General features: G+C 36.0%; 1 long non-coding RNA gene across 1 annotated transcript; it reads left to right on the top strand.

The window, feature by feature from the left end:
- The first annotated feature begins 12,695 nt into the window (after positions 1-12,695).
- LOC125246867 lies at positions 12,696-14,543 on the top strand. Its single transcript, XR_007179978.1, has 3 exons — positions 12,696-12,988; positions 13,128-13,183; positions 14,125-14,543. It is a non-coding gene; the product is annotated as an uncharacterized LOC125246867 (long non-coding RNA).
- The last annotated feature ends 10,970 nt before the right edge of the window (positions 14,544-25,513 follow it).

Raw genomic sequence — 25,513 nt, 5'->3', positions numbered from 1 at the left:
CAAAACAGCTGATGCTTCAGTCATCCAGAAGAGCATTTGATCAGCAGCTCTCGATCACGGGGCTGAACAAAAATAAATAAAATAAAATAAAATAATTTGAAAGTCTTCAAATAATCTTACTGACTTAACATGAATTAATAAATTAATAATAAATTAATAAAACTTTATAAGAACTATATTACATGTGTACGGAAGAGGATTAGGGCCAAGCAATAATAAAAAAGTAAAACCATCTCGAGAATAAACTCGTTAAATTATGAGAAAAAACGTGTTAAATTTTGAGAAAAAGGTCAAGATAAAATGTGGAGAATAATCTCATAATTTAATGACTTTATTCTCAACATTTTATCTCGACTTTTTTCTCGAAATTTAACAACATTTTTCTCATAATTTAATGAATTTGTTCTCGTAATTTAACGACTTTTTTCTCGTAATTTAATGACTTTATTCTCAAAATTTTATCTCGACTTTTTCCTCGAAATTTAACGACATTTTTCTCATAATTTAACAAATGTGTTCTCGTAATTTAACGACTTTTTTTCTCATAATTTGATGACTTTATTTTCAACATTTTATCTCGACTTTTTCCTTGAAATTTAACAACATTTTTCTCATAATTTAACGAATTTGTTCTCGTAATTTAACAACTTTTTTCTCGTAATTTAATGACTTTATTCTCAAAATTTTATCTCGACTTTTTCCTCGAAATTTAATGACATTTTTCTCATAATTTAACGAATTTGTTCTCGTAATTTAACAACTTTTTTTCTCGTAATTTGATGACTTTATTCTCAACATTTTATCTCAACTTTTTTTTAAATTTAATGTTTTTTTTCTCGTAATGTAACGAGTTTATTCTCAACATGTTATTTCGACTTTTTTCTCGAAATTTAACAACTTCTCGAGATGGTTTTATTTTTTAATTATTGCTTGGCCCTAATCCTCTTCCGTACATGTGTGGCCAGAGTAAATAAAATAAAATAAAATAAAATAAAATAAAATAAAATAAAATAATAAAATAAAATAAAATAAAATAAAATAAAATAAAATAAAATAAAATAAAATGAAATAAAAAAAATGTCTTCAAATAATCTTACCAAATTAATATGAATTAATAAATTAAAAATTAATAAAACTAGTACTATATTATATGTGCAGCCAGAGCAAAGTAAATAATAAAGTAAAGTAAAATAAAGTAAAATTAAATAAATAAATAATATGAACAACCTAAGATAATATTACTGAATTAAAATGAATTAATAAATTAAGAATAAATTAAAAATTAATAAAACTTTATATTGTATTTATACAATGTGTGTGGCCTGAGCAAAGTAAATAAAAAATAAAATAAAATAAAATAAAATAAGTGGATTAATAAATGAATTATAAATAAAAAATTTATTAAACTTTATATGTATATAAAATAAAATAAAATCTTATGTAGTATTAATAGTATAAATAATAATACATTCTTACTGAATAAAAATGAATTAATAAATGAGTAATAAATCAATAAATTAAAATTAATAAAACTTTATATGTACTATATTATATGAGTGTATAGCAAAAACATACACACACACACACACAAAATTACTAAAAATAAACCAAATATATATAACCATATATAATTTATTCAAAACATTAATAAAAACTATAATAGCATACTAATACAAGATTGAGATCCCTGCTCTGAGATCATGACTGTCAGTTTTCACATTTGCTTATCTAGTTTTCATTTCAGATCTGGAAACTTCAGCAGAAATCGTGAATGTGATAAGCCAGTTCAAATATCTTCTTAAGTTATGAGTTTATTGCTAAGGGTTGCCATAGCGATCCGCCGCTCCTTCAGACGTGGAGTGGGAGGAAAGATGAATAGAAGGTCATGAGATATGAATTTAATTGCTTTGGGTTGCCATGGCAGGACGCCGAGCGCATCGCGGGCTCCTCGAGTGTCAAACTCGTGCTCTGGTCAATGAGTTTCTTCAGAAGAGAAGGTAAAACTAAAGAAAGCATGAGTATTGTAATACTGGCTGCTGATTGGCTGCTCAAGTGTCATTCAAATGACCAGGCCACACCCCCTCATGATTAAAGCATGAAGTCACAGTTGTTTTGACTGTGATCTGACAGATGAGATCTCATTTCCCCACTGAAGCAGGAAATGAAGGGACTCGCTGCTGATTGGCCGTCACTCACTTCCTGTGCGGACTGGGACTCACTGATACCATCACTGCGCATCTCGTGTTCTTTCACTAATTGAAGTTAATCAGAGGATGTGTCTGCGTGAGGAAGCGCTTGACAAACGGCCCGGGCGGGTTTACTTCGTTTAGAACACCTCCGCATTTCCTAATTAGCAATTAGAGGACGGGACTCAGTGTGAATTATGTGTGACAGCTCATTAGCAGCAGTTCATTAGCGTGATTCATCTGGGTCAGTTTATACAACTAAAACACGAGGCCTGTGAATCAGACTAGCGTCAACATCACTATAATACTAATATTGATTTGATCAAACTTCATTGTTTTGTTGTGAAAGATTGTGCTGATATAATTAAGTCTTAATTACAAAAACTCCCAGATTAATCCTCTTTTCATAAGCGTATGAGGCGTTATAATATAAATGACTGTTAAAAGTTTGACTCGTCTGTATAAAATATACTGTGAATGATAATGTGAGGCTCTTCGTTTAGTGTAATGGTCTGTTATGACGTCTTTATGGTTTATTAAATCACGCAGTAATCAACATTTCAGCAGGTTTTCAGGTCAGTAGTTTTATAGTTGATCTCGTCTAATTGTTTTCAAACGGCTGTGGAAACGCTGATCATCTGCTTGTCTTCACTGGTGTTTTACGGCGACTGAGATCCACCAGCTAACATAAACATTAACGTTCCCATTAAGTTATGAAAGCGTTACTTCTGAATTTTCAAAATGCTAAGTGTTTTCAAAATCTTTTTACTTTTTTTATACCAGCATTAAAGGAACATTCCATTGCATCATTCTTCAAACATTATGGGAATGTTACTTTTGAATGTTCTCTGAACGTTCTAAAAACATTTAAAAAACATTGAAACTTCTTTAACTTTAGTTAGTGTGTAATGTTGCTGTTTGATCATAAACAACATCTGCAAAGTTACAACGCTCAAAGTTCAATGCAAAGAGAGATATTTTCACTCTTTAAGGACTACAACAAACGGCTGGTAGGGACTACAACAAGCTTCTTCCTTGGTTAGTGACATCACAAACCGTAAAATTAGCATAAACCCCGCCCCCGAGAACACACACCAAAGGGGGCGGGGCCATGTTGGGCTGCTTTAGAGAAGAGGAAGAGTTGTTTTTGTAAATGCCGTCATTTTACGCCGCACTGCTTCACAAACGAGGGTCAATTCAACACAAAAGATGAACATGACGGCACATGCTAGTGGATGAGTTGAATCAACTCCACAGCAACTACATCAATTTATCCACTAACCATTCAGAAACGTCTAAAAGTTGTAACTTCTTCCTGAGTCTCTCCATCAGTGTCGACTCCGGTTTGAACAATGTAAGGCTGAACACCGTTACTGACAATCCTCATTTTGGCTGCGTGAGATTCTCCAGCTTTGTTGTTGTTGAGCTGTTAAAGCTCCGCCCTCTTCTGGAAAGAGGAGCTCATTTGCATTTAAAGGGACACACACAAAAATCGCGTGTTTTTGCTCACACCCAAATAGGGGCAAATTTGACAAGCTATAATAAATGATCTGTGGGGGATTTTGAGCTGAAACTTCACACACACATTCTGGAGACACCAGAGACTGATATTACATCTTTAAAATAGGTCCCCTTTAAAATGTCCCAAGCTAAAAAAAAAGAAGTTCTTCCAGTAACATTAAAAAGATAGTTCACCCGAAAATATAAATAATGCCATGATTTACTCACCCTCAAGCCATCCTAGGTGTATATGACTTTTTTCTTTAAGCCAAACACAATCTGAGCTCAGAGCCAGAACTCGACTCACGAATAGCCGTTAATTAACCCCCTGGAGCCACAAACTAACTCTCGTTAGAGTATTAGTAGACTTTTAGAATACTTTTACATGTACTTGTAAAGTCAGGTGAATGTCTAAAGAAATAAAGTGTAACCAAACATTGTTTTTGTTAGCTGGGAAAGAGACTCTGTCCTTCAACTTTTGAGTGTCGTTCTTCTCAAATCCTGCCTGGATCTCAGTGTTGGGCTTGTTGAACAGCAGGTGGGAATGACAGATATTCACCTGCCTCGATGTGTGTGTGTTTCCATTGATTCCTGAGCCGATAAACAGCATCTCTGACCTCCGCCGGAGTGTTTATACGGCCGCAGTCGATGCCCTTATCGGCCGTCGCTCCTCTTGTGCCAGTCCGGACACAGAAACAATGCGTTGTGTAGCTTATCGCGGCTCCGGCTGTCAGCGGACGGTCATCCGGTATCTGGCGGTGATGAACACTTCTGGCCTTGTGTCGGGTAGATAAACCAGACGCTCGCCTTCTGCTCCAGAAAAGCTCATGGAGCAGAATGGATTAGCTATCGATCCCTACAATCCTGAGATTGAGTTATTATTTTTCCCAGTGTCATTAAATCAGGATGATGGACGCATCCATGTGAGCTGGAGATTATGATCGGCTCGGCTCTTTAAAAATTCAAGAAAAGAGCTTCAGGTTTAATCACAGCAGAGAATGACATTGTCATGTACCCACAGAATAGTGATTTTACTGTTTATTGATTTGAATGTAGGAGAAATTCAGGCTTTAGTTTCTGTGGTGAATTGCTGAAATAATCAAATATGTTTTAAATGGATACACAAATGAATTATTAGTTGTTTTTATAAGGTCAGTTTTGCTGATCCGTATTGATTTTCACGTGTTGTTGAGCGTCTCTCGGGCACTACAAAGTAAGCAAACTTCATGTCGATCTCCCCCGAGGTCAAATCTTTAACGTTGGCATAATGCTAAAGGCCGTGACTTCCCATCTCGATGATGTGTGAGTATGAAACTCAAGTATTGGCCTTCATTTAAGTGCCTCATGCTAAAGAGCCGCGGTGTAAAATACGAGGCTCGAGTCGAGCTCACGGACTGAATGAATCAGGACCGCTGAAGGTGTCAGTCGTGCTCCTGCTCGTTTAGAGACGGGATTTCAATGCGCTGGAGCGATAATTCAGCATTTGCTCATTGATTTACTGTTAGCTGCGATTATCATGACGTTTAATGATTAACACGGATTGATTTTACTCCTTATCAGCTGTAATCAGAGACACATATTCGATGTTGGGGGGAAAGGATTGAAGGGATTTACTGTCTGTAATTCATCACTCTAAAAAATGCTGGGTTCAAATCAACCCAAGTTGGGTTGAAAATGGACAAACCCAGTGATTGAGTTCAATGTTTGAGCTAGGCAGTATTATTTAACTCAACTATTAATTAAAAATGACAATATGTATGGGTTAAAATGAACCCAAAATATGTTGGAAATTAAAAATCAGACACATAATTACTAGAGGCAACAATAATAATCAAAAGGTGAACATTTATTAATAAACAATTTAATACATGTTCATTGTTTATCATTATTCATGAAACTTATTAATAAATGTTTGTTTATTAAACATATTAATAAATGGTAATTTCCAACATATTTTGGGTTCATTTTAAGTGAGCAATACAGTCATTTTTAAACAATAATTGGGTTAAATAAAACTGACCAGCAGGTTGTGCAAACATTTAACATTGGGTTATATCAACCCAATCACTGGGTTTGTCCATTTTCTACCCATGCAACTTGTGTTGTTTTTAATCCAGCATATTTAAAGTGATGGTTCATGTATAATATTTTTTTAATTGATGTTTGTTCTGCTTGTTAAGTGAAGGATCAGTTTTGCTGTTGCTTGGAGTTAGTGTTCTTAATCTGAACAAACCTCTATGAATCTAGTTTTTGGATTATCATTTGCGCACAAACGCAGTAAACATGTTTTCTGATTCAAACACTAGTTTGCATAAATAAGAAAGCAAATGCAATGGTAAGAACTTTTTCTACTTATGTATTTAAAAAATGACTTTCAGCTTTTGCAACTGAAATGATTGTCAGTAAGAGCCAGTGCAATCTCATTTGTTGAGCTGCTCTTCAGTATAAAGGACTGCTGGTGTTTGCTAATAAATTTGTGCAACCCTCTGAAACTGCTTCAGAAGAAGCACACAGCCGCTTCAGGGCCGAGCGTGGATAATTTACCAAGACAATTGGAGAAAATGAAATATTGTGCATGCAGGGCTTTATCAAAGCCGAGTTTTGCATAAAACATGTGCGCGTTTGGCAGGTGCTTTTATCCAGAGTGAATTGGTATAAGCCTACATCTGAGAACTGAACCCATGAGTTTGCAAATTTCACACTTCATGATGCATCACATGATTTAGTAAAGAACTATATTCAGATCTTATTGTTGTGAGTGGAGGTTTTACAGCTGAGCGGCTCATTTTTAAAGATGTGCATTTATTCATTTTAAATATGAGTGTGCAATAAATTTGTTGACTTTTTTTTGCTCGCATCACTGAAAGCCATCAAGAAACTGACGGCTGTGTTCAGAATCACAGTGTGAATTGTGGTATGCATACTATGCAAATTAGCTTCATATAAAATTGTATCGCATAATGCACTGCGTTTAACTTGACCATCTGGTTCCAGTAGGATGAAGAAACAGGAAAGTGACATAAATGTGCAACTTTTAAAATCCTCCAGTAACATTAATAGAACTTTTATCTGGTCTTTAATAATGTTCTCAAAACAAACAAACAAACAAACAAAAAAACGTTATTTATACATTGTTCTTGGAACATTTTTTCGGAAACGTTTCAGCTGGACATTTGCCTAAGGTTTTTTAAATGTTACTTGTTTTGGAGAACATTCAAAAGTAACGTTCACACGTTTGAAGAATGATAAAAAGGAGTTTCCGGCATAACGAAGGAAAACAATATTTTCAAAACATTTTTTAAAAATTCAAAGAACGTTCAGAAATACTTAATGGGAACGTTACACTCTATAAAGAATGCTGGGTAAAAAACAACCCAAGTTGGGTTGAAAATGGACAAACCCAGCGATTGGGTTGTTTTGACTCAGTGATTGGGTTGTTTTGACTCAGCGATTGTGTTGTTTTGACCCAGCGATTGGGTTGTTTTGACCCAGCAAATGGGTTAAATATTTGTGGGGTAGTTTTATTTAACTCAACTATTGTTTAAGATTTACTGTATTGCTTGCTTAAAATGAACCCAAAATATGTTGGAAATGAACATTTATTAATATGTTTAATGAACATTTATTAATTTTTTGCACCTCAATTTTTTTAATTTCCAACATATTTTAGGTTCATTTAAGTCAGCCATATTGTCATCTTTAAACAATAGGTTTAATAAACTGCCCAGCAAACATTTAACCCAACCACTGGGTTTGTCAGTTCAAAACATTAATTTTTTAGAATGTAGCACATATCTTAGAACACATTTTTAGTGGCCGGGAATATGGTGTATTCCTGCATAAATCGACCCATTGTACCAAGTTGAATGAGCAACCCAACATGTTAAGTTAGAATAACCCATGATTGGGTTTGTCCATATTTGACCCAGCAGAGTGTTGCAAAAACAACCCAAATTTAGTTACTGTCCACCCCAAGTTTTTTGGAGTGCGAGCACAAGCAAAGTTAGTATGCATGTTTTTCAGTTAGCGTCTCCCTGACTGTATAAATCCTGAAGTGTTTTTCAGATCTGAGTCTGTGTTGGGCCGCTGGAGGGCTGTTTGCTGGTGATGGATGGTAGATTCATTCTGAGCTCTAGCCTCTTTCTTTTGTCAGTGTTCATTACACAAATTAGCCCAGCACACATTTCTCGCCCCCTCGTTCACTTTCCCGCCCTTCTGCCGCTGTTTAATCCCGCTAATAGTGCTCATTTGAATAGCGTTCACACGTCGGGTGGGTTGGTTGCGTTTCACCCCGAGAGAATGAAAAAGCACTGAGGTTGCATTCAGAGAACTCGGGAATACATCATGAGCGGCGCGTGATAAATGACTTTTTAACGCCTCTCCTGCTGTACCGTCCTCCGTGTCACCGTGCCGTTTGATTCTAATAAGGGTGCATCAATCTCCCGCTGTCTGGAGTCACATTCCCATCAGCCAGAGCTCCAGACACGTGGGTGTGCGATATGTTAGGATCAACGAACTGTGTGTGTGAAGGAGTAGTATAGTGATCCCTCAACTCAAATTATGTGTCTGGAGTTAACTAGTGAAATCTGGAGCCGAGACGTGCATAATTTACATAATCAAATGAGGTATGATTATACGTCATAAAGGCAAGAAACCACATTTTTTTCCTCTGATTCCTTGGCTCAAGATGCTTCAGCTGCAACCTGATGTCATTTTTGGTCATTAAAACTTTTACGCCATTTTGAATTTTCCAAAAAACATCTGATTTTCATGAAAATTGGCTCAGATCATCTTCAGACCGTGCTGGCAAAAATTTATGAAACACTTTTTGATAAACCAAAGCGTTCTCGAAAAACACGCCAATGAATTCAATGAAGAGCACATCAAAATAGACACAAGGCTGTATTTCCGTAACACTTCAGCCTATTGAGATGAATATTGGTGCATGTCATCACAAGCATGACCTGAGGCTTCATGTAGTTTTTCAGCACAGTGCCACCTACTGGTCAGGAGAAATGAAAAATGTATCTCATGTATGCATGAATAGAAACATATTTAAAATGTAAAATAGCTGTCGCTTTGACATTCTAGATCACAGAGTTTGTGAGAAAATTATGTTCTTCCTCAGTATTTTTGTTTTTCCAGCACAAATATCTAAACATTCTTAAATCAAGAAACATTTACTGGAGAAGTTAAATGACTTATTTACTGAGTAAATAAACTCAGAATGTTAATATTTAGGTGAACTAACCCTAGATGTGTTGAGATGCATGTGCTCATGATTCGGTTGGTCACACTGATTGCATTTATACTCACTGTTTTCCTTCCAGGCCTTAACTAATACTATTTGTCAGTCAGGGGTTAATAGGATTGGTTGACATGGCTATTAAACAGCCTGGCCTTGATCTGATTGGACTAACAAAACACTGGTGAACATGATTAATGTCCAGCACTGGATTTACCATGTAGCCAGCAGAATCTGTCAGCATAGAGGTTTATTGTGTTTGCTTTGGTAGTTAGAAGTGATTTTTAGCTCTGTATGCATCATTTTGTTTTCTTAAATCATTGTTTGTGAGATTCATTGGCACTGCATACTCAAAATGAGATAGAAAAATGTGCATTATGAATGAATACAGGATGCATTAAGTATAATAAGAGTGGATTCTGGTTAGTTTTGAGGCGCATGCATGTGTTTAGTGATGCTGTATTCCAGGTCTTTGTTGTGTCTGTGTACTTAAAGTCACTGCAGACTGAACTGGATTTCGATGAATTCATATTTGACTCTTCAGAAGCACGTTTGATGAAGTACCTGCTGTTAAGAGCTCTCAACCTTCACGGACGTCCTCGATGCTGGAGAGTTAAAGCATTATGTGGAGTGCGGAGCGGCTGGCCGGCGCTGACCTCTGTAAGTGCTGTGGAAATGAACACTCATTAGAGGAACTCACATCCCACCACTCAACTAGCTCAGTCATTTACTGCTTAGAGTAATGGGAGTGTTTCTGCAGGAGACTCTTTGTTTATGAGCTCCGTGTGTGAATTATATGATCTGAGAGCCCAAAGAATCGCTTTTGGGGAAATTATGAAATTTATCAGGTAGAGGACTGTCTGAACTGTTAGCATAGCAAATTTGGAGTCTCTAACTTATTCCCTCTAGCGCCACCAACTGTCTGAAGTTGCACTTATGTTTATGCTAATAACTTTTGAACCGTAAGGGCTAGAAACAAAAAAATTTCATCTGATTCCGTGGCTCAAGATGATTCAACGCCACCATGTGATGTCATTTTTGGTCATTAAATTTTTTCAGCCATTTTGAATTTTCCAAAAAAACATACTTTTTTGAACACGTCCTAGACAGTTTGTCTGATTTTCACCAAAATTGGCTCAGATCATCTTCAGACCAAGCTGGCAAAAAATTATTAAACGCTTTTTTATAAACCAAACCGTTCTCAAATAACATGCCAACTAATTCAATGGACACATCAATGGACGTCAGACTGCTTTAGCGTATTGAGACAAACGTTGGTACATGTCATCACAAGCATGACATGAGGCTACATGCAACATTTCAGCACAGCGCCACCTACTGATCAGGAGGAATTAAAAATTGCATTTTTTTTTGCTTATATTTTCTGAACAGTTCACCATAAAACAAATCATAAAACTGGTCTGTTTTGACTTAGTTCAGCATATCAAGTCTAGTGATACCCAATTTTCCCATATTGGCCACTTGTTGTAAAATTCTGTATTGTTACAAATCTCAGTATGTGTCATCAGGAACATACCCTTAAGGTACCGTAAAAGTAAAAAAAAAAAAAATCCTAATAGCTTTTGATTATTTTTGTCTATTTTAATGAAACTGGTCTTGATAGATTCCTTGAGTCATACCGTGAACAATCACACCAATTATGCCATATTTGTTTGAACTTGCTTTCTGCCATTTTGAATTCCTTTGAAAATCTACTTTTTCATACTCCTCCTAGATGCTTGGTCTGGTTTTCACCAATATTGGCTCAGATCATCTTCAAATAGTGCTGGCAAAAAGTTATTTAACACTTTTCGATAAACCAAACAGTTCTCGAATTCAACAAAGGGCACATCAAAATGGATACAAGGCTGTATCTCCACAACACTTTAACGTACTGAGATGAATATTGGTACATGTCATTACAAGCATGACCTGAGGCTACCTGCAGGGTTTCAGCACAACACCACCTACTGGTCAGGAGAAATGCAAAATGGCCTTTTTGCTTATATCTACTGAACGGTTTTCCCAAAAATCATGAAACTGATCTCTTTTTTTTTAGCTCAGCATACCGAGTCAAATTATACCCCATATTGGCCACCTTAAGGTACCGAAAAAGTAAAAAAAAAAAAAAAAAAAAAATGAAATAATGAAACTGGTCTTGATAGATTCCTTGAGTCATACAGAGAACAATCATACCAATTATGTCAAATTTGGTTGAACTTGCTCTCTGCCATTTTGAATTTCTTTGAAAACCTACTTTTTCAAACTCCTCCAAGACAGATTTTCATCAAAATTGGCTCAGATCATCTTCAGACCATGTCTGCAAAAAGTTATTAAAATCTTTTTGATAGACAAAACCGTTCTCGAATAATGCATCAACAAATTTGCTGGAATGATGCCAAACTGATTCTGAGTCTGTAACTCTGCAATGTTTTGCCGTATTGACTCCAAATTTTGCATGTGTCATCATCTGCTCACACTGACCACACAACATCAATTTGGTCACAGCGTCCCCTATTGGTCAAAAGTGACAAGCAATTAAATCAAATTACTCATGATTGTGTTTGATTTTTCAGCCGTTTTGCCCCAAAATAATCTAAAAATATCTTCAATTACTCATTGTTGCAGTTAGTCTGATGCTCCCAGGCATGCACACCTTTTTTGAGCTTGGACTCTATTTTGTTCATATAATCTGCTATTCATATGCTAATAACAACATTAGTTTGATTTTTAAATCAATTCTAAGATTTGTCCAACAAGTAAAAGCAGATGTGTGCCGTCAGCAGGATTGTTTCCGGCGTGTTTCACTGATGAACTCAAATGCGTGGAGTTTGATGGATGAATCCTCTTGCGCTCCTCCGAACTGATCAATGTTAACATCTCCACACGGACTCATTTAACTTTGCTCTTAGTCATTGGCTCAGTCAATCATCTTCGTGGAAGATACTTTGACATTTAGAGGCCGTTTCTATTGTCCGTTGTTGCGGCTGGAATTAACTGACCCCAAACAATCCATCGACACGCAATAAACTGCAGGAAAGGTTCCTGTGCGAGATTGATGTGAATCCAATAGTGATGCATTGCTCTCTGGCAGCGCTTCAGATGTTAAATGAGGGAAATTTGCAATTAAGGGCAGATTAGACAGAAGGCAGAGGTCTCTCGCTCTTTCTCTTTCGTCTCATTCATCCCGCTGAAGCAGAGGAATCGCAGCGTTGAGCTTCTTCAGAGTGAAATGTCGATGTGAAGACGCTCGTGACAGCGGAAAGGTCTGCGCTCTTCATTAATGTTGCATGTGCCATTTGAGGCGTTTATGTCTCTTTCTCATGTCACCTTGAGGGTCGAACCTGAAAATCTACACTGCAAAAAATGATGGTATTTCAGTCTTGTTTTCCAGTGCAAATATCTAAACATTCCTAAAAGAAGAAACATTTACTGAAGAAACAAAATGACTGAAGATGTTGTTTTCTGGGAAATGCATCATGTAATCCATGCAAAGAGTTTGTAACGTGTCCATTATCTCAAGTGTGTGTGTGTGTGTGTGTGTGTGTGTGTGAGTTGAAGTGCACAATAACTGAGTCTCTCTCGTCATCGCTGTGGATCTCAGAGATTAATTAGAGTTTAATTTCACTCATCAAGAGCGCGTGATGGTTGCATCCTCACACGGGAATCATCGTTCCAGATCTCTCCCGTTAATTGGCAGGGATTCAGTCACACGCGGACGACAGGACGCACTCGAGCTCGTCTGACGAGTGTGTTTGTGTGTCACTGTGTGCTTTTACTTTTGTTATTCTGCATGTGTTGTTCAGTCAGATGGAACAACGTTTGCTTGCTAACACTTCACGATAACTATTTCACTTCTTTGTTTTACTTAGAACAAATTATTGCAATGTAACACACACTTCAGCGTTAATGTACATGTGAATATAAGTCATGCATTGATTCTCAGGTGGTATACGATGGATAAAAGCACCTGTCAAATTAACACTAACAGTAAATCAAATATTACAGATTTCATCATGATTGGGAGATTCCTGCTCATTTCAGCAGCTGAAAACTGGTGAGTTGTTTAAGTCAGCACACACACACACACACACACACACACACACACACACACACACACACACACACACACACACACTGTTGCTCTGTTTGTGCTGTAATATGATGATTATTTGTCACCCATCATCCTCCTGCAGGTGTTTGTATCTGTTGCGTCATTCAGTGTCGGATTGAAAGCAGGAGGCTGTTAAAGGTACATTCACCCACAAATGATCAATCTGCCATCATTTACTCACAAACACACATGACTCTGTCTCTTAACCCTTGTATTATGTTTGAATTCTTGGTACGATTTTTATGTTGTGGGTCAAATGAACCATAATTGGATTCAATCAAATTCACGAAAAATCACAGTATGAGAAAAGTAATAATAAAATCAGGTTAAAACAGTAGAGAAAATATTTTTAAAAAATGTATTTAACAACCATTTTTAACCATTTGCTTTCCAAAAACATGAATATTAAAGAGAATTGTAACAATTTTTTATTTAAAATTTTGAAATTTTTGTAATGTTTTATTTTTGTGTGCTTTCCTGAAACTCAAACAGCACAGCATTGCGCTAGCAACACCAAAATCATGCGTTTGATTCCCAGAAAAATGAACTTTATTCAACTGATAAAAATGTATGTCTTCAAAGCAATATACATTTCTTTGAAAAAAAAAAGTCTGCCAAATGCATTAATGTATATTTAAATACTCTCAGAGAGGTGTTGAGAAACTGACATTAAAAAATACATTCATTTTTTTACTTTTATTTTGGGTCTGTGCAGCTGCGGTTAACCATAACATTGCGGGTCAAATTGACCCATGAACATCAAAATCGTCAAAAATGATGTACACGTATTCCACAACACCTCAAACAAAATGTTCATGACCCTAAATGAGAAACTGTCACAAAATAAAAATAAAGAAATCACATTAACCAGTATTTCCGACAACTCAGTTTTGTGTTGTGGGTAAAATTTACCTGTACATAATACAAGGGTTAAGTGTAATGCCATTTTAATATGTATGTGTATATATATATATATATATATATATATATATATATATATATATATATATATATATATATATATATATATATATACACATTTTGAATATTTGCCTCTTTTCTCTCTCTCATTTGAGCAGCTGAAGTGAATCACTCACTCACACACACTCACACACACACACTCACACACTCAGAGTTGAGATGAGATGGGGGTCGAGCTCTCCTCATGCCGTGGCTGATAATAATTGATTGATGACGGGTCGTTTGCTGATGACAGGTTAGTTGCGAAGCCTTTAGTCCTGCTGGTTCAGCCCTCACATGTGTGAAATAGCCAATTACATCTCTGGAGCTTCACAGTGAGACCGATGAACATAAGAGACAATTACACTTACGTGTGTGTGTGTGTGTGTGTGTGTGTGTGTGTGAAAGAGATAAAGCTGGTTATGGCAGCTGTGTTAGGTTAAATTCAGCCTGATAAACCTAAGTATTTATGTTTAATATGTATTTTTTTAAATGTGTTTTAATATGCTAAAATGACCAAAATATACAATTAACATGTATTAATAATGTATTTGTGCTATATTATTCAAATAATCAATGTATGTGTATTTAAAAGAATATTTTAAAATATACCCCCCCCACCAAAAAAACAAACAAAAACAAAACAAAAAACAATAAGACTCACGTTAGTATACTGTACACTGCGAAAAGTGTTATTGTTGCCTTAAAGAACTGTTTTTAACTTGTTTTTGACTTGAATAAAACCATTTAATTTAGATGTTGCCAGTTTTTCCAGAGTCTTCATAGGAACATCTGCTTTGGAAACATCTTGAGATGATCTGCAGGTTCTGCTGGGATCGACTCCTGAGCCTCGTTCACAGGGATAAATGAATCTTTTATAGTGTTAACGGCTCGTGCGCTCATAGATTCTTCCAGAAATGCATTTATTCAGGCTATGGATGGTAAAACACAGTGTAATCGCTGTGAGCCGCCGGCTGTTGGCTGGAGAATCTGTCTTTATAAGAGACCGAGAGAAATTACAGTCTCGCCCCACAAACCTCATGATCAGGACTGAATCCAGATATAGATGCAGAAACCAGAGTCACACCATATATCTGATCACACTGATTTACACGTTTATTTCTGCATCATTAGTTCATGTTGAGATTTATGACTGTTGAGTCCAGTAAGAGTTGAGTAAAAAAAACCTTAATATTTATTTGGTTCTATTGATGTTTTCCGATATTTTTCATATAATAATAATATTATGTATATACAATATATATTACTATATATGTGTAACTGATAAATAATAAAGCAAATGAGAAGATCCTGTGTTTTCTTATTCATTTTAAAAGTTGACTATTTATTTTTCAGATTACGTACGACTATATCTTAAGTTTAATTTTAATAATTAAATTTATCACACACATTTCTGGCTCATCAGACACACCTGTTGAAGACAACAAAATCATTAAATATTTAATAAAAATGGTAAAATATTCTAAATATATTATATGGTAATATAAATATTTAGTATATTCTGATACTTTTTAATACTTAATAAAATATCACTTTTTTGTTCTAACCCTAAACCTATGCCTAACATTCATGAAATATTTCATAAATATTCTAAATATTTCATAAGTTGAAAAATGTCATGTTTTGGTTGTCCCCGTTATTTGTTTGTTTGTTTATTTACTGTTTATTCTAAATATTTTTTAAATATTGTAAATATATTAGACAATGATATACATATTGCATAAGTTCCTCCCCCTTTCTCCTATTTATTTATTTATTTATTTATTTACTGTTTTCGTCATTTTTTTCCACCATGTGACAGATGAGAAGATACTGTATAATACTGTAAGTGTTTTCTTCTCCCAATAAAAAGTTTCATATGTTAATTATTTTGCAGTGCTTACTGTATGTGATGCTCAGTTTAACTTTCTTTGAATGCTTGTTTTTGTGTTTTCCTGTTTCTCCTGCTGTCATTGACTGGTTTAATGAATGTGGAGTCAAAGTCTGAAGAAGTGTCCGTCGTCATTCCAGCGCTAGTTTAGTGTTTCTCCTGCTTTCAGAGCAGCTCAGGAGGGACGGGAGCAATGAACCCTGGGATTGAGCGTCAGGACGGCCGGCCCGCGTGAGAAATGAGGCGCTCGACCCCTGAGTGACCCCCGACACAATCCCAGCTCCGCTCTGGTTATGGATGCTGAAGATGGGAAACAGTGCAGGAACCAGAACACCTGATGTTTCTAGAAGAACGGCAGAATCTGTGAGGTTCGTTTAATGATCTCTGAATACGAACACGTTCCAGACTCGTTCTCTCACTGCGATAATGTTTCAGTTTACAGACGATCCTGGTCAGAAAATGAATCTCTGGTGAAGTTACGGTAGCACAGCTGAATTATGGGTAGATAAGCATGTGTTGAATTGCATGTTCAGATGCGCGTGCGTCCCATATATCTCTCCTCTCTTATCTGTGACAAAAACATTGGTCTCTGAGATACTGGGCAGTAAACAGAGTGTTGGCTGATTTCCCATCAGCCCCGTGTCCCGGTTGCAGAGGTGACCTCCGGATCTCTGCCGCGCGCTATATCTGGATGTTGACACATTTTATGAGCGATTAGGTGCATTTCATAGAGACCCCGCTGTCGCCAGCGTGACCTCCGACCCCGGTGAGTCTGGACTCCGCAATTAGCTGGCAAAATGACCGGCACTAAATCTAATCCAGGGCAAGGGGTTGACATGGTAACGGGAGGGAAGGAGGAACGGGTTTATGATCGCTCGTGTTCGCCGGACACTTTATAGTGCTGTTTGTGTGCAGAGACGAGTGTGTGTGAGAGAGAAAGAGAGAGAGAGAGAGTGTTTTATTTTTATTTTAGATTATTTTAAATATAATATAATCAATATAATAATATAAATCAAAATTCATCTCATGATTTCTAAAAAGACCTTGAAGAGTATTATTATGAAATTTGGTGTTTTGTTAACATTGTTAAACAAACGTCATTAATATTTTAAGTTCACATCTTAGTAATAAAAATGTAAATTATGAACGTTTTTCCCTGGATCTCGGTTTGAAAAGCCCTGCTGTAAAACATTCAAAACCAAACGATATAAATGATGTAAACAATGCATTAACCTCGTCACATCTGTTTCTGTGAGCGTATTTAAAGTTTTTGGATCATCTTTTCCATATGAATTCTTACTGTCTGTTTAATAACACTGTTCCTCGTTCAGCAGCGAGAGCCGAGTGTGTGTGTCTGATCTCCATCATCAATAACTCTATTCTCCTGAGATCAGTGTTTGTTCAGAAGCTCATTCGGCATGTAAACAGCGAGCGTGTCGTCTCACATCAGCTGCCGGCGCTCGGCTTTCACTCAGTGATGATGTGAAACTGTGCTAAAGTTATGAGTGATGGAGGAGAAACTCATTCATAAGTGTTATTAGTTCATGCATTCCCTGGGAATCGAACCCATGACCTTGGTGTTGCATACTAGAAATGCAGAAAACATAAAACAAATGACAAACTGTATCTGCGGTTGATTTGTGTCTATAAGGCTTAATGAGAATGTCTGCAGTTGAGTCTGCTGGACCCTGACGGTTCCTCTGAGAGCTCTTGGACTTTAACCCCGTCTGAGATGAATTATAGTTTCTCCTGCTCTCGTAAGCACGGGCCGACGGGTGAATAAAGCGCTATCTGCTGAACTCTTTGAGCCGGAAACCCTCGTTCATCTCCTGTGGAGCATCACTGAAGAACAAATGAAGGAGAACACAAATGAAAGCAGGTATCCAGCCATCCTTCAGCAGTGTGATGGTGTGTTTCTCTTCAGTCCCTTCAGCTTTTCCAGTGTCGCCAGCGTGAATCTGCCCGCACAGAAGAAAAGTCTTATTTCTCGTAAGTGTCCTCTGACATACGCATCAGCAAACTGAGGCGTTTCCATAGCAACCAATCCCACAAAACCTGTTTGGGAGACTCGGCAATATCTGACGCTCACAATAGCTGGGAATCGAAGGCCTTTCCCAGAGGAATCTGGAGCGCATGGACCGAACCATCCAGATATGAGTTTCATTTGTTTTCCGTGTTTTGTGTGAAAGTGTGTAAATCAAACCGAAGTTTCTTAATGCGCTCTGAGATATTCTGTGTGTGTGGCATTAAACACACGGAGAGTCAGACACTGAAGCCCCAGACGACACGAAAATGAGTTTTGAGGAATATGTTACGTAACGCTGTATTATAGATGAGCAGGTCTTATAAAAGATCACACCTGTCCTCCAGAGGAATCAAAACTACAAGCAGAAGTTAACAGGTTTGAGGAGGATCTGAGTGAAGCCAAGAGGCCGCTTTAATTTTTCAGCATCAGTTGGACGTGAACACCAGACCTGATTTAATGAAAACCGGATTCAGTCCTGTTGGGAATTGATCGGAAATCAGAACGGAAACTTCCCTACTAACAAAAATATGTTCTAAGAACGTTTTGCTAATGTTCCCGTTAAGTTCTGAAAACATTATTTCTGAATATTCTCTGAACATTCAAAATGTTTTGGTTATGCAAATTTTAAGTGAACATTCCATTCCATCATTTTGTAAACAATAGGGAACGTTACTTTTGAGTGTTCTAAGAACATTTTGAAACAAATTGTAACATTTAGAAAAACATTAGACAAACTAAAATGTTTCAAAAAAAGTCCCATATATGATGTATTGGTAATGTTTTTGTGCTAACGTTTTGAGAACATTACTAAACACAAGATAACTTTAAACGTTCTACACTGCAAAAAAAAAAAAAAAAAAAAATGCAGTTTTTACTTAGAATTTTTGTCTTGTTTCCAGTCTAAATACCTAAAAATTCTTAGATAGTAACAATTATTTTTTTTAAAAAGTAAAAAAAGTACAAATATTTTCTTGTTTTTAGGAAAAATAAGTCAAAATTAAGTGAGTTTTTCCTTAAAATAAGCAAAATAATCTGCCAGTGTGGTAAGCAAAATAATCTTATATCAAACCAAAAATAAAATATATAATCTTGTTTTCAGTTTGGATTAAGATTATTTTTGTTACCCCACTGGCAGATTATTTTGCTTGTTTTAAGGAAAAACTCACTTAATTTTGATTTATTTTTTCCTTAAAACAAGAAAATAATTTTTACTTGTCAAGAAAATGCTTCTTGATCTAAGACTTTTTAGATATTTGGACTGGAAACAAGACTAAAATTCTAAGTAAGAACAGCATTTTTTGCAGTGTATTAATGTTACTGGAAGAACATTTGCTCATAACTTTGAGAGAACCTTGGCAGATCATTAGCTAAATTCTGAGAATGTTCCCTGTAAAAAAACAAAAACAAAAACAGAAACATGGTAAAGGATTTACTTTGAAACTATTTCTACACTGAGATTGCTGGTAAACAAATAATTACAAAGACAAGTAATACATTGAAACATGCTGAATTAAACATGACATTTTGAAGTAGAAAGACTGAAAACGTATTTATAAAATGTACTTCAGTTATCTTTGTTTTATTTGCAAATTCGAAAAGTCATTTTTTTACAGTGCATGTTGAAATGAAGCTCAGAGTAAACAGTCATGATGAAGCTGCACAGCAAATAACCAGTGAATATCATCTCAGATGAATTCAGAAACTGTTTTTGACGATGCATGGATGCTGGTGTGATTTCGTCTAGACATATTTGAGGAAATTCACAGACTCTCATAGATCTTGAAGTTTAAAGTCGTGTCCAGAAGAAAGTCGAGCTGGCTCATTTTCCCCCGTCGGCAGTAAGTGCGGCTCTAAGTACGTCGTTTGAGAAACAAATGTAGGTGTCAGGATTTTATGGAACAGCGTCCGTGAACATACAGCATTTTATGAGTCAATCCTGTTGGCTGGGCTACAAAACAGCCTTATAAAATTGTTTCACCCTGGAGGTCAGAAGAAACACACCTGCTGCTGAAACCAATCAGCAGAGACATCGAGCCACGGTCACACGCTTTCACTTTCTGAGTTTCTGAGTCTGAAAACAACAGCTATGGCGGTTTCTCATCAGAATCATAGATTACTTTTGATAAAAACATCTGCTGAATGTATATAAATATACTGCACAGGACAATCTGTTATGGTATTATTCATTCTATTGCAGATTTAAATGTCTGTAATATTTACTGTAATATTTAAATTGCTGTAATTTTAGTGTGATTTAAGGCATTATACTCCAGGTGAATAGGGTAAACTAATATTTATCATATACTTTGATTGCATTAAGAATTGCAAACATTTTTTGTATTAAAAGTTTTCTTCGATGTATTGTTTGCATATGCAAATTAGGCATTTTCATTTAGAATACATTTCCAGAACAGAAATCTGAACATTGGATGAAGCCAGGTTCAACACTTGTTGACATTTTAGAGTTAAAGTTTTTTATTGAAGGGATTTTGGATTTCTCTTTTTATCGCTCAATAATTCAGAAAATACTGTCAACAGACAGAAAAAAAAAAAACATTTTTGCCTTGTTTTTAGGAATAAAATGCTGTATAAAATCAGTTAAATGACATATGAACAAACCCCACAGTAAAAACCTTCAGAATATAGATATGAATAAAACTGTAAGTTTTGATGTTTATAAGTGCTGCTGAAGTGGAGAAAAAACTCATTTTGTGAAAACGGCCTTTAACGATATGTATTGAAATACACAGACGCAAACAGATAAAGTGAAATAAAACAAACACTTAATATATTTTTAATGTTTTCCTTCTACTAGTCTGAAACAACATGTTATGAAAAGCCAAATAGCCCAAATATTTGCCTGTAGTGTCTTTTAAAGTGAAAAGACCTGCTGTATTATAGAAGTAATAGTTAAATAGTGATGTTAATGTTAGATAATGAAGTTCTTAAAGCTGACCAGTTTATCTGTTAATGCTCTTCAAGAGAATCTGAACACTCTCTTACCATCTGAATCATTTCAACATCACAGTTCAGCTTGTTTCTTTAGCTCACAATTGAACTGAACCTTTCAAGAGCTTCTCTGACAGACGTCCAGCCTTCTGATGACTGTGAGTCTTTGTGGAGTTTGTAAAGTTTCAGCTCAGAGGTCAGAAAAATGAACTTCCACTCATGCATGTTCACATTGGCACTGGTGTGATGAGGAAAAGCTGTTCTTGTGAACATTTTAATCTTTTTTGCGCTTCTCCTCATAGAACTGAAGCTTTATTCCAACACTTCACCAGTCAGACGATATTCATGTTCATGCCTAAAATTCTTTATGAAGCAGAAGGACATCTGAGCAAGTAGGTTTGCGCAAAAATAATATGCACATAAGTCATGTGTGACCTTTCTAACATATGTAATGTGTGGAGCATCACAGGGCAGTGCAAGATGAGCACTTGTGGTTAAAGCGTTCACTAAATAAAGCAAGGGTGTAGGGTTATATTCAAGCTATTTTAAGGCATGAAGAATTTGTTTTCACAGGAAAAAAATTGTTTAAATATGGGATGAAATTGTTGACTACAGGGGGACTTTAAAATACATTCAGTTTATTAGAGGGACAGTAAAATATCAATATTTCTCATAAATATGAGGGACTACCCTAATGAAGAACACAGTTTAAACTAGTCTAAGGTTTCAGGTGACGGTCCCCAAAACTAAAATGTTCTGATAATAAGTTCACATGTATAAACAGCGTCTCAGTGCGTTCAGTGTGTTCTCTCTTCATTAGCATCTTCACATTTCATATTATACTTAGTTTTTTTGTTGTTTAGTCATAAATAATTCATGTTCACGCTTGTGTCTCTGTGGGTGATGGAATGTTTTGCTTGAAATCGCTGCACTGCAAATATTTTGAAACGCTGAACTTTTGAGGAACTTCAGTCTCGGGAGCGGAGCGCGACTCAGAGGGGTTTATTTATTCATGTTCAGTCTTTGAGTCCAAATCTGTGTACAAGAAACTTTCCTAATATTGTATTAAACAAGGACAAAAGTCAGAAGTTCATCTGTATTACAGCATCCAGACCGAGGTTTGCATTGTTTTTTTGTATTTAGAGTTACTCTAATTAAACCCTGCTGGAAAATCCACTGATCATCTTACTGAGTCTTATTCATTATTACTTTTACTTGATGAAAATCAGTGCAGATTTAACAGAAAGAGCTGAAGGACGTTTGTACAATTACACTAAAAGACTTTTACTTGATAAAACAGTCTAAACTATCAAGAAAGCATGGTGTATGACCTCAAAGTTTTGATCACTGAGGCCTTAGAAATGTGCTGATATGATGCAGGAGGAATTATACGGTAGATGTGTTTGGAGAATAGTCATTTTGGGCCAGAGCTACTGCTGTTTTTAGGAAGATTATTGCTGGTCAACCAGATAATGACCAACTTCAGCTGGATTGTGGCTGTTATCAAACTAAAGTGGCTGTGGTGATTCTGCAGTCTGACTATCTGTGTCCTCCATGTGTGATGCGGTGACCGTATGAACGTCCACACACACTGGCCATTAGGAAGCACAAACCCCTCGGGCTGAACATGGAGATGCAGGTCTGCTTCCTCCGAACGCTAGCGCACAGACAGCTGTTTAATTGAACTGGAGAAACTGGGAAACATTTCCCGTCTGTCTCAGTGGGTTTGTGGGTAATTTGTGTCGCTTGGTGAGACTCAGTCAGAGGTTGATTCGTTGAGCACTGCTAGCTAGTAGCCATTAGCGCACACAGCAGTAAAGCCATCCACGCTGTGAGTTTTTGCTCTGAGTTTTCTGTGAAACACACACGTCTGTGAGTTTGTTTTCCAAGGAAATAATCTTAAGCTAACAGCTCTGTTATTTGGGATTGACGGCTCGATCACTGTCCTCTTGATACTGACATTTTTTGGGCCTGCTCATGATTTACATCACACTGGTTTCCTTAACAAAAACCCAATTTCATTTTTCCATTAGTTTTGGAAAAAGCTATGTGACTGACAAAAGCTTATGATTCTTACATGTTTTGCTCATGGTAATCTTCACAATAAACACAACTTTTATGAAGCCTAAATACAATCGACAGAAGTCGAAAGCTAAACGTATGGGCTATAAACGAACTACACCATGGTCACATGACTTCAATGTTGTGTATTTAGCTAAGTATTCCATTTCAGATAAGAATTCTGCAAATTTCTTCAACCTTTTAAGTCATAATTTTCATTTAGTATTTCAGAATTTTGACTTTGTCATAATTTTGATTTTGTATGTCACAGTTATGACTATGTCAGTTTTAATTTTGTCATAATTTCAATTTAGTAGGTCATAATTTAGACTGTCATATTTTTCACTTTTAATCTCATAATTGACTCATAATTTTAACTTTTTGTCATAATTATGGCTTAGTATTTAATATTTTGACTGTCATAATTTTCATTTTTTTATGTCACAATTATGACTTAATACGTCAGTTTTAAACTTTGTCATAATCTCAATTTAGACTGTCATAATTTTCAATTTTGACTTTTTGTCATAATTATGGCTTGGTATGTCAAATTTTGACTTTTTATGTCATTATTTCAGATTTTTAATGGCATAATTATGACTTTTTTTAAGTCATTTCAATTTGCTATTTCATAATTTCAACTTTTTATTACTATTTTGACTTTTTATGTCATAATTGACTTAGTATGTCATAATTTTCACTTTTTGTCATAATTATAGCTTAGTGTGCAATAATTTTGACTTCTGGCATTATTTCAAATTTTTAATGGGATAAATATGACTTTTTAAGTCATCATTTCAATTTTGTATTTCATAATTTCAACATTTTTATTATATTGACTTTGACATAATTGACTTAGTATGTCCTAATTTTAAATTTGGACTTTTAAGTCTTTATTCCAGATTGCATAATTATGACTTTTTAAGTCATAATTTCGATTTGGTGTTTCATATTTTAAACTTTTTATTATGTTGACATTTTATTGACTTACTATGTCATAATTTTGACTTTTTATGTCAGAATTTTACATTTTTTGTCATAATTTCTACTTAATATGTCATAATTTTGACTTTTATGTCATTATTTCAGATTTTTTATTTTGCAAAATTATGACTTTTTAAGACATTTCAATTCAGTATTTCAACTTTTTGTTATTACTTTGACTTTTTATGCCATAATTGACTCAGTATATCATAATTGTTGTCATAATTTCAACCATGATTTCAACTTTTTGTCAGAATTTTAACTTTTTATCTCATAATTATGTGTATTTCATAATTATGGCTAATTTTGACCTTTTTAATGAAATTTTTATGACTTTTCAATGGCATAATTATGACTTCTTAAGTCATAATTTGGACTTAGTATTTGATAATTTTTACTTTTTGTGTCATAATTTTGACCCACCGAAGCATGATTGTTTGATGTTGTGTGGCAGCAGTGAGCTCATGTCCTGCTGTGAGCGGAGCTGAAGTCTTCTCACATCTATATTGAGACGCTGGAAGTGCTTTCGCTGGTTGTTTTCACGCTCTCCACTATAAGCTGCTGACGGTGGCAAACATGCGTGATGTCAGACGCGTGTCGTCTCCTCTGAAGTTCATCTGACGGAGGAGCGTCTGATGTTTGTAGGTCACAGATGAACATGTTTTACAGATGTTTTCAGGAGGGATTTAAACAACCTCAGCAGCACGTTTGATTATTATTTTATCTTGTTTATTGGAGAATTCATTCAGCAGCAGAAATACAGTATCATATCATCTGCTTTATGCGACAGCTTTATGCTCTTTCTGACATTTTCACACAGATATCGATTCAATATGACTGGGTCTCATGGTAACACGAGTAAACTGACTCTATTTACTGTCTTAATTCATGTGCTCTGATTGTGAAGGATTCATAGAGTTAGTGTGATCATGAATTAACTTCTTATTCTTTTATATACACTGATCAGGCATAACATTATGAGCACCTTCCTAACATTGTGTTTGCTGGCAAAACAGCCCTGACCCGTCGAGGCATGGACTCCTCTGGACCCCTGAAGGTGTGCTGTGGTATCTGCACCAAGATGTTTGCAGCAGATCCTTTAAGTCCTGTAAGCTGTGAGGTGGAGCCTCCATGGATCGGACTTGTTTGTTCAGCACATCCCACAGATGCTCCATTGGATTGAGATCTGGGGAATTTGGAGGCCAAGTCAACACCTCAAACTCGTTGTTGTGCTCCTCAAACCATTTTTGCTTTGTGTCAGGAGCATTATCCTGCTGAAAGAGGCACAGCCACCAGGGAATACCGCTCTGATGCTCACGTGTCACTGTTGGCTCTTTCGGCGGTGGACAGGGGTCAGCATGGTCACCCTGACCGGTCTGCAGCTATGCAGCTCCATACGCAACAAACTGAGATGTTTGTTTCTCATGTTTTGCCTGCAGGGTGTTTGAGTAAAATTAAAGCCAGCAAATCCAATAATTTTCTCCCAAAGGGAGTGGACTGATCGTCAGCTGATGGGAGCTCCTTTACTTTAACAGTGTGTGTGTGTGTGTGTGTGTGTGTGTGTGTGTTGAGCTCCAGGGCCAATTACTGAACAATT

Source organism: Megalobrama amblycephala, linkage group LG15 (genome assembly GCF_018812025.1).
Source record: "Megalobrama amblycephala isolate DHTTF-2021 linkage group LG15, ASM1881202v1, whole genome shotgun sequence".
Taxonomy (NCBI): domain Eukaryota; kingdom Metazoa; phylum Chordata; class Actinopteri; order Cypriniformes; family Xenocyprididae; genus Megalobrama; species Megalobrama amblycephala.
The sequence above is the reverse complement of the archived record's forward strand: the minus strand, read 5'-3'. Positions and strand labels throughout refer to the sequence as shown.